The 16144-nt window shown below is 42.4% G+C and overlaps 1 protein-coding gene across 6 annotated transcripts in view; it reads left to right on the top strand.

Annotated features, from left to right (window-relative positions):
• The first annotated feature begins 9468 nt into the window (after nucleotides 1–9468).
• The window catches only part of SCAF11 (SR-related CTD associated factor 11), a 67376-nt gene continuing 60700 nt past the window's right edge, over nucleotides 9469–16144 (top strand). For 2 of the 6 annotated variants that reach the window (XM_023643431.2, XM_023643429.2), the window contains exon 1: nucleotides 9469–9717. The gene's annotated coding sequence lies outside the window, so the exon portion shown is untranslated. Of the gene's footprint in view, nucleotides 9740–16144 lie in introns of all 6 variants that reach the window. The other 4 variants (XM_070270161.1, XM_070270163.1, XM_023643430.2 and 1 more) reach the window with 3 other exon arrangements.

The following is a 16144-nucleotide window of genomic DNA, read 5'->3' as shown; positions in this document are numbered from 1 at the left end:
GGCCAATAAAGACTTTTTATTTTTCATGCTTGGCCTGGCCTTCCCTTCTTCCATTGCTGTTGTAGGATGCAGGGGACCTAAACGTGGCAGTCCCAATGTCCAAGTGCCACAGGCAGCCACTAAGGTATGGCCCTGCAAAATAGCAGTGACGGGGAATACCTCTAAGTGGGCAGAGTTTTGGCTTGTGCATTTGGTCATTTACTTTGTGTGGAGAGTATAGGCACTGGCAAAACCCTTGTCTGCTTGGTTAGAGTCTGGAAGGAGAAAGACGGGAGATAAAGAGGTCTGGGAAAGAGGCATGTGGATGAATCTATAAAAGTGGACATGAAATGTGAAGATCTTTGTTTCACATGTTAATGCCCAACAGACAGCATCCATCACAGAAGAGGCACTAAACCACCACAAGAAATAATGACTTGTCCAGATGATATCAGTAAGTCTCTGCCATTGGCTACATCAGTGTTGGTCCAACAGGCATGTGCTAAGAATAGGGGCAGGAAAGGAAGTTATACATGGGCCCAGTAGCATGGGCTTCCACCTACCAAGGCATATCTATCTACTGCCATTGTCAAATAACCAACCTGCCAGCTACCAAGACCAATGCTTGGCCCCTAGTATGACACCATCCCTTTAGAAAACTTATCAGCTACTTGGTGGCAAATTGTCTACACTGGACCTATTCCATCCTGGAAGTAGTATTAATCTATCTTGACTGGAATTTAAACATATTCCAAGTTAGACCACCTGCCTGAAGGGTCTTAGCCAGTACTACTGAGTCTAAAGTGTTTGACCCACCAGTCTAGGAGTTGGTACAGCAATGGGTGCACAACCGTGGCATCTCCTGATCCGTTCATATACTACACCACCTAGACAAATTGCTAGACTGATAGAGCATTGGTATGACCTATTGAAGATTGAGCTGAGGTACTAGCTTGCAAAGGATACCTTGAGGAGAACCACCTCCAGGACTCAAGGTACACCCTGAATTGATATTCATCATATGTACAGGGTCCCCAATAGGGAGAATATATGAGTCCAGTAGCAGAAGGGTGGAAGTAGGAGTATTTCTGTATACTGATTCCCAGTGATCCATTTGGGGAATTTTTAAAAATTTTTTTAATTGAGGTCACATTTGTTTATAACATTATATAAATTTCAAGTGTACATCATTATATTTTGACTTTGGTATAGACTGCGTCTTGGGGAATTTTTAACCTTCTTTTCCCGGAGGTTAGAGGTTTTGGCTACCGGGGGGTGGGGGGGGGTGGGTGGGATGCTTCCACTAGGGGACACAGGAAGAGTCCCTTTAAACTCCAGCTGCTGCCTGGTCACTTCAGGCTCCTCATTCCAAGAAACCGGCAAGCAAGGATAATTGACCCTGATCTTCAGTAGGACAACTGTTACACAATAGGGACAGGAAAGAATATGTTTGATACTCAGGTAGTCCATTGGGGTGTCTGGGCTTTCACTTGCCCAATTTAGATGGAACATGGACAAATGCAGCAGCCACAACTTGAGAAGGATCTGGTGATTAAAGGGTCAGGCCCCTCAGTGAAGAGGATCTGAATCATTGCACTAAGCTACCTAGACCAGCAGAGGATAAGAGGAATCTAGAATGGGTGGCAGAGGAAGGAGATGACCACTTTCAATTATGGCCCCAAGAGCAGCTTCAAGGGCTGTAGTTAATCCCACCAACCCTTTTCTAGTAAGTTTCTCCAGGAAAAGAGACCCAAGAGAAGTTTGGAAGAGCTGCTCATAGAACTTATTATATGTAAAGGGGTAGACAGTCATGGATATCATGGTACCAGAGATCTCCCCATCCAGGACTGAAGCAGTCATTCCAACAGTTGCTGGAAGTATCAGAGGCTGATAGCTTTCAAGTGAATCTTTCTCCAGAACTTACCCATGACTCAAGAGGACCACCTTACCTTTCTGGGTCCTGCCAAAATGAAAGCTCAGTGAGGCAGCATAAAGTCTTCAGAGCTTCCTATAGGAATGGCTAAAGCCTTTGATGGACTGCATCACAGTTCAACTTCTTCCTTTGCCCAATCCTGCTTCCTTTACTCTTTCTACAGGTGGATTCTAAGAGCACTCCCCAGTGAAATTCCTACGCCCCCATCTTCATCTCAAAGTGTATTTCCCAGGGAGTTTAATCTGAGATAGGTTCCCTTCCCTGTGTATCTTATAACTGTTAGTACCTTTTGTATTGTAAGTTTAAAAAGAAATCAAAATTGCTTAAATAACGGAGGGGATTTATTGGCCCACATAACTAGGAAGGTATCAGGATTGGTTTGATTTAGTGGCTTAATGATGTCAAGGACCCAGTTTTGCTCCATTCCTCTGCTCTGCCTTCCACAGAAGTGGCAGTATTCTAAAGCTGGCTCTGGTCACAATGACAGTAGCTGAAGTAATTCCAGGGTTTATATTCTCAACCTTCACCATCCAAATGGATGAAAGAGCAGGCTTTTAGCATCTTTGTTTGAAGAAGAAGGAAAAATCTTTCTGAGTCACCAGCTCTTTTTCAGTTTCACTGACACAAACTGGCCAAAGTCTGGGTTTCCTAAACCACTCACTGTGGCAGGAGGTATGAGATTACCATGAATGGTTTGAAATAATCAAAGTTCATTCCTGGGATTGGTGGTATACTTTAATCTTTTCCCTCCACAACCACATGGATGAAACACAAGGAGGTAGGATGGAAGGGATGTTGTGGGGACAAACTATTAGTTTTCTAGGGCTGCCAAAACAAGGTACCACAGATCGGGTGTCGAAACAAGAGAAATTTATTTTCTCACACAGCTGGACGCTAGAAGCCCGAGATCAGGGTGTTGGCAGGGTTGTTCCTTCCAAGGCCTCTCTCCTTGGCTTGTAGATGGCCATCTTCTCCTTCTGCCTTCACTCGGTGTTTCCTCTGTGCACACATGTCTGTGTCCTAATCTCTTCTTATAAGGACACCAGTCATACTGGATTAGCACCTACCCAAAAGAACTTATTTGAACTTACTCACCTCTTTAAAGGCCTTATCTCCAAATACAATTACATTCTGAGGTACAGGAGTTAGAATTTCTATACATGAACTTGGAGAGGACAAAATTCAGCCCATAACACAAACTCACCATCAGCATCAATTACATATTGAAGTTGTGTTCCTATGCTTGACTGTTGCACTAAACTGTAAATTCTTTAAGGACAAGGATAGTATCTTATTTATCTTTATAGCACCAGTGCCTAGCATAGAGCCTGGTACACAGTAGGCAGACAATACAAGATAACAACTGCTTGATGAAGACTGTAAAGAGGTCATTGTATTTGGTAAGTGAGGTCACTGGTGACTTTTTCCAGGAGCAGCTTCAATGGAGTGGTGGTGACATAAGCCTAACTGCTGTGGGTTTAAAAGTGGGTTTGCAGTGGGTTTAAACGAATGGACAGATTTGACAATATAAAAATTAAAACCTTCTTATGACAAAAGCCTTCATGAGCAAAGTCAAAAGATGATTATGAAAAGAAAAATAGTACCTACATGTATGGAACATTGAGAGTTAAGAACTCTAACTTAAAAGGAATCCTATAACAAGATCAAAGAAAGATGAAGACAAACTACTTAATATAAAAACATACAAAGGCTATGGACAGCCCAAAAATATATGAACAGAAGGTCAACCCCACTAGTAGTCAGGGAAGCACTAATGAAAATAACAGTGAGATAACATTTAATGCATATTACACTGACAAACATTTAAGATTCATGTTCAGTACTGGCAAGAGATGGAGATACAGACATTCTTCTACCTTTTGATTGGAGTGTGAGCTGCAATAATTCTAGAGGTAATCTGGCAGTGTGTCACTCAAGACATCTTTGGTCACAAGTAACAGAAAACCCCACTCAATGCCCCCTTCCAAAAGTTATTGATAGTGACACAACTGAAAATCTATACATAGCTGGACCAAATCTACCTAAATGTTATCATTAGAATCTAGTTTCTTTCCATGTCTTAGTTCTGCCTTCCTCTGAGTGGAAGTCATTTTCAGGAAAGGTCTCTCTTCATGAAGAGAACTTACACACTTACAGCAACAAGTCCAGTGGAGAAGAAAAGTCTTTGATTTAATTCTTATTGGCCTGAATTGAGTCATGCGCCCATCCTTGAACTCTAGAACATTATAATTAGTGGGATATTATACTCTCATTGACCAAATATGGAAGCCAGTGGAGGAGTCAATACCATATGTAACCCCACAAATTAAGAGAGAAGGGGGACTATTCATCTAAAGAAAACTGAGGTGCTATTACCAGAAAAGGAGGAGTTGGATGCTAGGTGGCAAAACAAAACAAAACAATACACACCCTCTACAGGCAGTATCTATTAAAATAAATGCACATATCTTTTGTGCATCCTTAAATCTCTCTTTAAGGATTCAATTCTACAGAAAAAAATTGACAATTCAAAAAAGATACATGTATAGTGTAAGGATACTTATTCTGGCATTGTTTATCATGGCACAAAATCTGGACAAATCTGCATTATCTATCAGTAAAGGAATGGCTTCAAAAGTCATGGTACATTAATATTATATAATATTGTGCAGCTAGTTAAAAGAATGAGCTAGATAAAAGAGTACCCATGATAGGGGCTGGCCCTGTGGCCGAGTGGTTAAGTTCGCGCGCTCCGCTGCAGGCGGCCCAGTGTTTCGTTGGTTCGAATCCTGGGTGTGGACATGGCACTGCTCATCAAACCACGCTGAGGCAGCGTCCCACATACCACAACTAGAAGAACCCACAACGAAGAACATACAACTATGTACCGGGGGCTTTGGGGAGAAAAAGGAGAAAATAAAATCTTTAAAAAAAAAAAAAAAAAAAAAGAGTATCCATGATAAACTATTGAGTAAGAAAAAGAAAGTTGCAGAAAAATATATATGGTGTGATTCATTATTTGCAAAAATCAAAGTCAAAATCTCTCTATGTACGTTTCTATAAACAATGGAAAAAGTAGAGAGAGAAACATCAACCTTTGAACATTGGTTTTTATCTAGGATTGAGATGGGGAGAGGAAAACTTATCTTTCTCTTTAGATACTTCCAAATATACTTTATATACTTCTGTGTTGTTTGAATTGTTAAAATGAATGCTTATTATCTTTTTTAAAAGTGAACAGAAAGTGAAATGAGGAAGCAGTCTTAAAATGTAAACTATTTTTAGATTTGGAGAGAAGAGAAATAAATTAATCTCCAGGAAAGAAGAGACTGGAGACTATTAAAGACAGAGTAACCCATGGAGCGGGCCCTGAGGGCATGGAGGGGATCTGTTTCAGAGGAAAGTCTCAAATGAACCCGGGCTATGATGGCTTCAAGTTTCTCCAGGGAAATGCAAATAAATAGTTCATAAAATTTAGGTTTTTGGTGTTGCAAAGGCATTTCTTTTAGGAAATCATGGTGATAAGAGATGGGAGGACTTTGTTTTTAAGTATACTGTTATTTGTCAAGATTAAAAAGTTAGTAGCCCTATGTCAGGTCCCAAAGTGTTAGAAATGTTGATGGCCCGTAAATCCCAACATCTGCAAAAAACCCAGATCCACAGCACAAGTAGAAAGCTAAGCCTAAGCAAGAGAAGAGATAGTTCTTCCCCTGTGATGGAGGAAAACAAGTGTATGTGGATATGGACAGTCACGGACAGTTGTAGACAGCCCTTGCAGGTGCAGGGAAAGATGCTGAGGAAGTTATTTCCTATAAGATTTTCCCGCAGTAAGCTCTTTTGCTGGGTTCAGGGTTGCGAGGCTCGGCAGGAGTGACTGTGAGGCTGAGACTTCAGAGGAGTGAGAAAAATGTGGATGAGGTACTGTGGAGAACGGGACACCAACCGGAGAGAAACTGAAGTCTTCAAATTTGGAATAATACTTGCCTATATTTTGTTCAGATTTGCTCTTTTATGAAGCTGTCTTTGGTCCTTTTTGTATTCTCTCCCTTCCCCCACCCAGCACTTTGTTTTTATTCCTTTTATGATATTTATATTCTTCCTTAGTTTGTTTTTGTACTTGTCTTACCTGTACCAACTAAACTGTCTCTGAGACACTGCTCATTCATCTATAACCACCTCACGGCACCTCCCAGGGAGTAGACACCCAACTGATTTTTGTTGAAATAACTTAATTCCACGTAGAAAACAATTAGATAATAATCAGTATCATCCTGATTAAAATTCTTCACAGTTGTGAAAAGAGAAATAAGCCATTGGCTTTTTTTTTTTAATTCCTGTCAACTAACTTTTCCTCATAGCACGCATTTTTCATTCCTTACAAAGATATTGTACATTTGGTCATGTTTTGCTTATAAGAGTCTTAAACTGTACATCCTTTGAATTCATACACTTCTTTTATAAAAATGCCACAGAGATCATTAAAACAAAAACTCCCACTGTAATAGATACGAAAACTGAGGACCAGAAAAATTAGGCGATTTGCTCAAAACTGCAAAGGTCTTAAGTGATAGAGCTCATATTAGAAGCATGTTTCACACTTAATCCAGGGTCTTTTTACTTTGATTCCCCTTCTTAAGTTGAATTTTATTTTGTATTCAACTCATAATAGTTAAATTAGAAATAGCATTTATCTTTGATAAAGCTATGTCAAAATCAGCACACTGACTATACTTCATTTCTAAAGATGCCACTATAGGTTTCTGTTGTTGTGTGACAGGTTTGATATTTTCAGTGCCTGGTAAAGTGCAAAACGCCAACGGGGCATTCAGTTGACGCTTGTTTTATGAGGAGTATCATTTGTGTTTTTTATGTTATAATCAAATCTAAAATGTTGACAGTGATGGTTGGTATATCAATCTTTACTCCTGCATTTTATAGTTCATCTTTTATTTATTTAAAACTCTGTATCTCTTTGTTATATTGTAAATAAAAAATATTGAAACGACAAAGAGAATAATACAGCATGATTGCAAATATAATTAGGAGGATGTTGCATGTACAGAAATATATATAGTCTTTTCCCTGGGGAGGCAAGAGACAGCCTATTACAAACCACCACCCTCTTTTCTATTTACACATGGAAGTAGAAACCACGAGCAGATTAGCAGTAAGAGCATTTTTCTCTTAAAATATGCTCATCTAATACATAGGAGGCCAACTGTAAAAAAGTGAAAAATTTATTACCTGCCAGTGAATAAATATATCAAAGATTATACTGTTTAGTTTTGCTGAAACAGTGTATTATTGTCAATTTAAAAATTACAGTTTTCTGGGGCCAGCCTTGTGGCACAGCGGTTAAGTTCGCACGTTCCACTTCGGCGGCCGGCGGTTCGGATCCGGTGCCGACACGGCACCGCTTGACAAGGCATGACGTGGCAGGCGTCCCACATATAAAGCAGGGGAAGATGGGCACGGATGTTAGCTCAGGGTCAGTCTTCCTAAGTGAAAAGAGGAGGATTGGCAGCAGATATTAGCTCAGGGCTAATCTTCCTCAGAAAAAAAAAAAATTACCGTTTTCTATTTGGCAAATGTTATCATTTGACCTTTAATTAAATTTTAAGAGAGAACGTTTTCCCAAAAACAAACCAAGAGATTTTTACATAAAATACACACAGAAGAATCTTGCACCAGAAGCTTCTATCTGAACTTACACTCCCAGAGGTCGGATTCTCTAGGGTGAAGAGGTGTGTGTGTCCCCAACAAAGCTACACTCTTATTCTGCTCATAACAGTGCTCGTCGATTCGGTTATATCATATAATTCTTTAAACAAAGTTTTCAGTGATTATCTTAATCATCCTTTCTAACAGTCTGTAAAATGTACCATTTGCTCTGGTAGTGACAGGGAAAGGCCTTTCATAAGAATTTCGTTCTTCCATCAGAAGAAAGCATTTTCTCTCCTCCAGATCATTGTTTCTTCCAATATCCCAAACACAGTAAAGCCCATCTAAACCCCAAACCTCGTATCAAAAACTATACATGGTAAAACTCCAAAGACTTCGAAATAGAAAGAGACAAGGCTGCCATTCCTACGTTCCTTCAACAATTATTTACCAAGTCATTACGGAGTGACAGGCACTGTGCCAGGAGCTGTAGTTATGAAAGTGATCAGACATTGTCCCAGTGCTCACAGCGTGATACAGACACTGAGTAGACCAAACACGATGCACAGCAGGAGGATGCCAGAAAAGCGACCTCACAGTGCGGGGAGCAGGGGACACGGCAACCAGCCCTGTCTGGGCAAGGGCGGCAGAGAGGTGGCCAGTCGGCGGGGTCTCGAGAGAGTGGGGAGGAAGGTCATCCTGGACAGGGCTCTGCGCGACCAGGAGAGAGTAGCGCGCACAGAAAGAGAGGAAGGGGACAGACGACAGGAGAAGGTGCAAGCGGCGAGGCTGGCTGCGACTGACACCTGGGTAAGCCACGGCGGCCAGGCGGCCCGGGGACAGAGCTTGAGCCCGCGGGAGCTGTCAGCAGGACAGTGGCGTGGGCGGGGGCACTGGAAGGACCACCTGGTGGAAGAGGGGTGGACACTGACAGCAGGAAGCGCAGAAAGGAACTTGAAGAAACGGTCCGGAAGAGAAACGCTGAAGTTAAAGAGTCAGTGACTTTGAAAAACAGTCTGTAAAGGTATTTCTGAGGTTAAAAAAAGAAAAAAAAAAGATTTGACGGCCCAACGGGGAAGGAATAGACAACGGCACGCATGTTTCCCACTGGAGGCTCCGACGCATTATTGATGGATGATCACATGTCACTACCCAAGCACAAAGTGGGGGTCCACAAAGTCAATCGTGATCAAGTTAATTTCTTATTGTGGGAATTAAGACATGGGGATATGCCTAGGTTCGGTGAGTCACGAGGGAAACCTCTGCCCTAGGCAGTTTGTAAACGCCCCCCCAGGAGGGAAGAAAGAGGTGGGCTTACAAGTTACGGACACTTCAGCCTCCCCGCAGGATGTAGTCAGGCGGGCAAGGCTCTGGGAGAAAACTCAGTCTAACCCCGAACAACATATTAACACTTTTCAATGTCAGATAAACATAAAGATAGGATAGCAAATGCCCGGCAAACTCCGTCACGTCCAGGTCCCCAAGAGCCTCCTTCATTGTCTTCAGCGACTTAGCCCCGCAGAGCCGCCAAAGCCGAGCGGAATCCTGCGCTCCAGGGACGGCGCATGCGCACAGCCCACAGCGAGAAAGGAGGGCGGGGCAGGGAAGATGTTTCCCAGAAGCCCGCGCCACTCTCTGCCGTACTCCCTCCCGCTCACAGGCCGCGTGACGTGACTCCGCCCGCCACGTTCCTCTGTCGCAAACGGCGGTTGGTGGGCGCCCCCGGGCGGCCCCGTTGAGCGCTGCAGCCTTGCGCGCAGGGCCAGCGCGAGCGAAAAGCGAGAGTGCGGCGGGTGCTGCCGCCGCCGTCGTCACCGTAGCGCGCCGACATGTGGCGGCGCGGCTGAGCGGAGCGGAGGGGGGAGGGGAGGCGCGGGGAGGGGAGGGAGGAGGCCAGACAAGGCGGGGGAGGGGGAGCAGCGGTGGCGCAAGCCGCGCGGAGCAGCGCAGCCCGGGTCAGCTCCCTGCTCCGCCGCCGCCTGCCGACCCGGCCGGCCGAGCCGGCGCCCCAGCGGCCCCCGGAACACCTCCAAGCGGACGAAGGAGTCCATGTTGGGGAACTTGGCGGCGGCGTGACGGGGACCTAGGGACCTGCAGTGGGGCCGCCACCGCCGCCGGAGCAAGCACGTCGCCCTCGGCCTGAGGTAAACACGGGCCGCTCCGGGGGTGAGTGGGCTCAGGCCGCTGTCGGGGCGAGGCGGGGGGTGCGGGCCGGCGCGGAGCGGAGGAGCGGGCCCGGGGCGCCGAGAGGGCCGACAAAGTTTCGGCATCCCGCGCGGCCCAGGCGGCTTCCTGCGCTTGGAGGAAAGTTGCAGCTGCCCCTCGAGGCGGGGGACCCTGCGGTGGGGAGGGCCCTGCTTCTCTCTCGCTGCCTCGCGGGGGAGGCCCGGCCCCGGCCACCGTCGCCTCTCTGTCGGCGCCCCGTCCCATTTCCTCCTTGTGGCCTACCCGCCTCCCGCCGGCCGAGCCTGTCCCCGCCCGGGCGCGGGGTCCTGGGGGGTGGGGGGCGGCCGGGAGGAGAGCGGCTCCACGACGGAGTCGCCGGCCATGCCCCCCCTCCCTGCGGTGGAAACGTGTCCTGCTGGGCTTCCGGGCGCTCCCCGACCCCCGGGGCCGCTGTACTTGGGAGACTTTGCTTTTGTCGCTGGCGTCCGAGCCCGCTCGTGAAACCAAACTTTACTGCGCCGTGACCTCGGCGGGTGCGCGAATGGGGAAGAGCCGGCGCTGCAGAGCATCCGTGTTTACCCCATGCCCTGTGTTTCGAACTACTCTGCCGTCCCCACTTTTTAAACCCGTCCCCAGGGCTGACAACAAAAGGGCTGGGAGATCTAAACTTAGTTTAATCAGTCGCCGCCCCTGCTCAGACCTGAGAATTGAGAACCATTAAAGACATTTCTTACAGATTGCTGGCGGTCTTGCGACCCACACACGTTTTGAAAAGTTGTTTTAAAAGTAAACGCCTGGTTTAAAGTAGTTGATTAAAACAGTCACAGATTCCAGTGTCGAAGTTTAAAATACCCCCAATATATTTCGGTAGTGTATTACAATGTCTACGAGTTGAGCGTTTTTTCATTCATTTTGGATTACATTTCAACTAACGTATTTACCGTACTACCAGTGAACTAAGAGATTTAAGTGAAACTGATCAAAAAAATTTTAATGCTTTGGCTAGTAAATGCTGATCTTAAATTTTCTCAATTTGGGGGTTTTCACTGAATTTTGGAAAAAGCATATTAATAGATGCATTTTCTCGTTTTAAAACAAGTTAATTGATGAATATGCTATTTAGCTCAGCAGTGGAATATTGAAGGTAAAACATTCTTGAACAACTGGTGGTTCTTGTATGTTATTAGTAATTGTATTACAATTTTGCTATGTAATGAAGTCTCTTTCCAGACCATTGCTTTCTCTTTCCTGTTTGTTTGGCAGTTGGCTTAATCGTCTCCCTTTTTTGCTATTGGTTAAGAGCTGCAGTAAAAAGTTTGTGGGACTTTTTGTTTTTGTTGTTTTAACTTACTGGACAGAAGAGATGAAATTTTAAAGTTGTCTTTGGATTTCTTTCATTTTATACTATGCCATCAAAGATAATCTGAATTTACTTTTCATTGTGTTTATGCAATATGATTTTTTTTTTAATTGGCAATTCTTATTGTAGCTGCACTTTTTACACTGTAATGTTCTTTGGTGCTTGCAAGTATGTTAATAATCATTCGATTCTACATTCGGATAATGACCTTTTTGCCTGAGAATTTGAGTACATTTTAAGATTTCATTGGGATAAGATATGGATGTTTGCTTACTCTGAGTGTATTTATGCTGTCAGGACATTCTTCAGTATGGTCAAGGGGGAAGAAGACTGTAGCAGAAAATGGAAAATTGTTCCTAAATATGCTGCCTGAAACATTCTTGGAGAATATCTTAAAGAAAACTTATTTTTTATGCTTTTAGGTGGTGGTAATGGGGCCCATGCATTAAGATTGAAACTCTTCAGGGGTCAGTCAACTCCCTCATCATCCTTTGGGCACTAACCACTGCTTAGCCAATTTTCTTGAAAAGCTATGCTGTTAATCAGCAGAGATAGGATGAATCAGTGCAGTTACATGATGATATTGATTCATCATCAATAGCATCTTTTAGTAATCAGAGTGCAATATTATACTACTCTTCGACTTAATACTGACTTTTTAGGCACATCAGTGAGAGAGTTGTAAAACCTAACTAAAGAGAGTGGCAGACATAAAAGTAATAAAAAGAGTCAGCCCTAGAATAATTTTCATTGTAAACTTCCCTTTAGCAAGCTCTGCCATCATCTGCCTTCGTCTTTTAGTGATGTAAATTGGATCTTGACTTGCCTTGCTCAGTGAAGTAAGCCTAAAACCTAAATTCTTAATTATGTCCTCTGTTCCAAGGAATAAATTAATAGGGTTGCACCTTATCTTGCATTGATGTGGTGATAAGTGTTAACAGCACTGAGTAGATCCCAGAGACTCTGTATCATTCTTTTGCTGTTTCCAACTCTTCTTTGCATTGCCATCGTCTTTTATTTTTTTTAAAGTTGTGGCTTTGTTAATTTGTAGTGCTTAGGCACATGAAAGTTCAATACAAAGTGTAAAAACAACCCCATCATCTTTCACTTGTAAAATAGCTTTCTAAAAAGTCTCCCTATGACATTTCTTTACCTATAATCTTTAACACTCAACAGCTAAAGTGATCCTGATAAAACTTATCAGGTCATGTCACTTCTTTTGTCAGATGGCTTCCCTTGTCAGTCATAGTAAAATCCATAGTTCTTATTATGGTCTACCAGGCTGAGTGTTTCGAAACTCTTCTTCCTCCCTGACTTCATTACCTCACCGCTCTTTCTCCAGCCACATTTCTACTCTGCAGCTGAGGTTTTCTCCTACTACTCTGTATAAAACAGGAGGCTCTCCTCCCACATTTCCTAACCCTTTTTAAGCCAGATTTTTCCCCATAGCATTTATCATTTTCCAACATATTGTATAATTTACTAACTTAAGTTTATTTTGTTTTTTTCTTCACGCTAATGCAAGTTCTGTGAGAAGATGGTTTATCAGTTTGTGTCACTGTTTTGTCCCCAAACACCTGAACATGCCTGACATATAATAGGTACTCAATAAATATTTAATGAATTAACATGCTTTCAGCTGGGAAACATTAAAATGTTAAAAATAGTAATTGTGGTTTGAAACTTCAGATTATGCAAGTCTCAGTCTTTTGCATGAACTGCTAAGTTACTTCTGTCCATGCGTTATTTTCAGTTCAGGGGTCCACATTTTTAAAGGAGAGTGTGACAGAATGTGACCTTGAAACTGATTTGTTAGAATATAGAAGGAACTAAGAATGCATGGCTAAGAATAGAGTGATAATACTGTTTTACTGTTTAAAATGTTATCCTTTAGAAGCCAAATTAGACTTATTTTTGCTAGTTCCATAAGGCAGAACTAAGATTGTGGTGATGTATTGAAAGGCTAGAGAGGCACAAAAGTGAACATGAGAAAATCTGTCAAGGCTTTTGCAGTAGTAGTCCAGAAGAGATGAGGATAGCTTGAATTAGAGTGAGAATTGTGGAGATGGGCAAAGTGAATGGGATTTGTGATCAATAGGCCTCACTTGATACATTGAAGGTGAGGGAGAGAGAAATTTCAAAGATGACTTTGGGTTGATGGTGGTACCAGTTAAGGACCAAAGATCTTTTGATTCTGACATATTGGTTTGAAGTACCTTTGGAGCTTTCAGGTGGAAATTTCTGTAGGCATTTAGTTATATGGTTCTAAAATTTGTAGGTGAGGTATGGGCTGGAAATAGAAAATTGGAGTCACATATAGGTAGTTGAACCTATAGATGGACTTGCATAGGGAAGGGATTATAACTTGGAAAAAAACCTCTAGAAGGGAATTGCAATGGCCTCTAAAATTAAAAAAAAAAAAAAGTTTACTGGAGGAATGTGAGCTCCCAGAGAATACTATGAAGGTCAGAGTAGTGGGTATGTGGTATTACAGAAACCAAAGGAAGAGAGTATTTCAGGGGGAGAGTAGTCAATAGGGTCATGTGTCAATGAGAGTTGAATAAGGTATGAGGAGCTAAAAGATTTTTCGTTGAACTTAACAACATGGGGCTCGTTGGCCTTTTGGACAAGCAGGATAGTAAGCTTCTTATTTTCAAACCGATGCTCTTGTAATTACCTAACTAGATCTAAAAGTACTGAGATCAAAGATTAAGAAATTATCCACCCAGGGGCCCGGCCCGGTGGTGCAGCGGTTAAGTTCGCATGTTCCATTTCTCGGCGGCCCGGGGTTCGCCGGTTCCAATCCCGGGTGCGGACATGGTGCTGCTTGGCATGCCATGCTGTGGTAGGCGTCCCGCGTATAAAGTAGACGAAGATGGGCATGGATGTTAGCTCAGGGCCAGGCTTCCTCAGCAAAAAGAGGAGGACTGGCAGTAGTTAGCTCAGGGCTAATCTTCCTCAAAAAAATAAATAAAATAAACTTGTAGGGGAAAAAAAAAAAGAAATTATCCACCCACATTACAGAAGAGACCAAATGTTTACTATGTTTTAGACAGTTTACATGAATTTTCATCTGATCTTTTCAGCAGCCTTGCACTGTTGGGTGTATTACTCCACTTTATAGAACGGTGTCTAGAGAAGTTAAGTGACTTGCTAAAAGTCAGAGCACTTGCTAAGAATCTCCACCCAAGTCCATCTGACTCTTTGGCTTTTAGTTATTCATTACATCACTTGGCCTCCCGAACTCTAGATCAGTGTTGTCTAGTAGTACTCCTTTCTATGATGGTGGAAATGTTCTGTATCTGTGCTGCCTAGTATAGTGGTTGATAGTGGTATGTGGCTGTTGAGCACTTGAAATATGGCCAGTGTAACTGAGGAATGGAATAGAGGTTACTGTATTGGACAGTGCAGATATAGATCAAAAGTCATTAAGAATCCCATAAATAATGAAGCAGAGTCTTCTCTTATAATAAAAAGAGGTGGAAACATATTCTTCGTTTGAAAAGAGTACTGTTTTGCTTATATGCTAGTTTTAGGTGCTACAAATGAATATTATAGGTAATCTTTTTCTTTCTTTCAACAATCTCAAACTTTCAGAAGGTTCCAAGTACAATACAAAGAACTTTTTCCCACTACCATTTGAGAGTAAGTTACAGATGCATTCTCATCACCCCATCAAGAACAAGGACTTTCTATTAACATAAATCAGGAAATTAACTGCTATACTGTATTACTACCATCTCACCCTCAGACCTCATTCAAGTTTTGCCAGTTTCCACAGTAATTTACTTTGTAACAAAAGGATCCAGTTCAGAATTCTGTGTTGCATTTAATTGTAATGTCTTTTTACACTCCTTCAACCTAGAACAATCCCTCAGTTTTTTCTTGATTTTTATGACCTTGACACTTTAAAAGATTACAGTTCAGTTTTGTAAAATGCCTCTCAGTTTGCATTTGCCTGATATTTCCTCATGGTTGGATTCAGATTATGCATTTTTTGGCAGGAGTATCACAGTAATGATGTGTTTTCTCATTGCGTCCTATCAGCTGGCGTCCAGTTTCTGTTTGTCCTGTTACTGATGATGTGTACTTTGATCACTTGATTAAGGTGAGGTTTCCCAAGGTTTTTCACTGTAACGGGTTTTTTTATCCCCTTAGTAATTAATAAGTATTTTGTGGAGAAGTTATTTTTAGACTGTGTAAATAATTTATTCCTTATCAAACTTGCTTATTTATTCTCAAATTGTCCCAGTTTTTGCCAGTAAAAGCCCCTTCAAGCTAGTTTCTGTGTTTTTTTGACTTGCTTTGAGGACTTCCTTCCTTTTTGACACAAGAAAATTGTTCTGGGCTCACCTTGTACTTTCCCTCCCACAACCCTGAGATTAACCGTTTTTCCAAGGAGTGGTTTCTTTTAGTGGAGGAAGGTATTTAAAAACCAAGATTTGGGCACTGTATTTATTTCTATACCTATATATAGAAAATCATGAGTTAGTACCAATTTCTCCAGTTTCAAGCCACAGTATTTGTTTTAGTTTTCTTGCTTTCCGAACTTATAACTTCCTTCTCTTAGTAGGAGAAACCTAGCTCCCATTAATTATCCTTAGTGTATTTACTTCTATAATCAATCCCCAGTGAGTAACCAATTTCTCATTGCCACTGCTGCTCCTTTCCACGTGTTGCATAACATTTTCATTCCATTTAGACTATGAGACCTCGTGCCAGGATGCATTCCTTAACTCAAGGCTTCTCAGATACCTTGTGCTGAATCTCACCATTTTGCTTCTCTTAGAGTACTTCCCTCTAGGCTCCCTCACCATCCCTCACATGGACACCTTGCTCACTTACTTGGGCTCCAACACCTCCAGGCAGAATAGTAGCATACAAACATGTTCTTTTAAAGATTATACTCACTTGTTTTTCTAAAAGATGATTACACCAAAAATTTTAGTGAAAATTAGTGATCAAATATGCTCTCAACTTTTTTAATTTAAACCCTCTTGAGACTCTCACATCTCTATTAGTGATAAAACTAATCTTCCTACTTA

Source organism: Equus caballus, chromosome 6 (assembly GCF_041296265.1).
Source record: "Equus caballus isolate H_3958 breed thoroughbred chromosome 6, TB-T2T, whole genome shotgun sequence".
NCBI lineage: Eukaryota > Metazoa > Chordata > Mammalia > Perissodactyla > Equidae > Equus > Equus caballus.
This window is presented reverse-complemented; position numbering and strand designations above follow the sequence as displayed.